The following is a 585-nucleotide window of genomic DNA, read 5'->3' as shown; positions in this document are numbered from 1 at the left end:
AACTTTGTTCAAAAAGCTTTTTATTTGTCACTTTCTGTTATCAGACGACTGATACATGAGCTCTGTGTGCGTTAACTTTTCACGAATCACTTGAGTTATCGCAAGTACTCACCTGATATTAATCATCTCGTTTCTAATAAGTCTATTTACTATTCCTTCTTTTAGCACATATGTGAAGAGCACCTTCCAGAAGAACTCTGAAGTATTAAGAATTATTTTTTGTATAACTTCAGAATTATTTTTTTATTGCTTAGTTAGGTGGACGAGCTCACAGCCCATCTGTTGTTAAGTGGTTACTGGAGCCCATAGACATCTACAACGTAAACGCGCCACCCACCTTGAGATATAAGTTCTAAGGTCTCAGTATAGTTACGTTACAAACGAATAAAATTCTACTTCAGTCAGCTTCGAATTCGAAAGTGAGATAACATTGAGAGCTGATATCATAGGAATTTCCAGATTTCAGAGGTATTTCCAGTGGGGCATTGTGTGGTGATGGTAGAAGGAGCCCAGGATCGTTGGTGTTGGCGCGGGTCGCAGGTGGGCGCCGATGTGTGCCGAGTGGAAACGAAGTCGAGCCGAGGC

Source organism: Bombyx mori, chromosome 25 (genome assembly GCF_030269925.1).
Source record: "Bombyx mori chromosome 25, ASM3026992v2".
NCBI classification, from domain to species: domain Eukaryota; kingdom Metazoa; phylum Arthropoda; class Insecta; order Lepidoptera; family Bombycidae; genus Bombyx; species Bombyx mori.
This window is presented reverse-complemented; position numbering follows the sequence as displayed.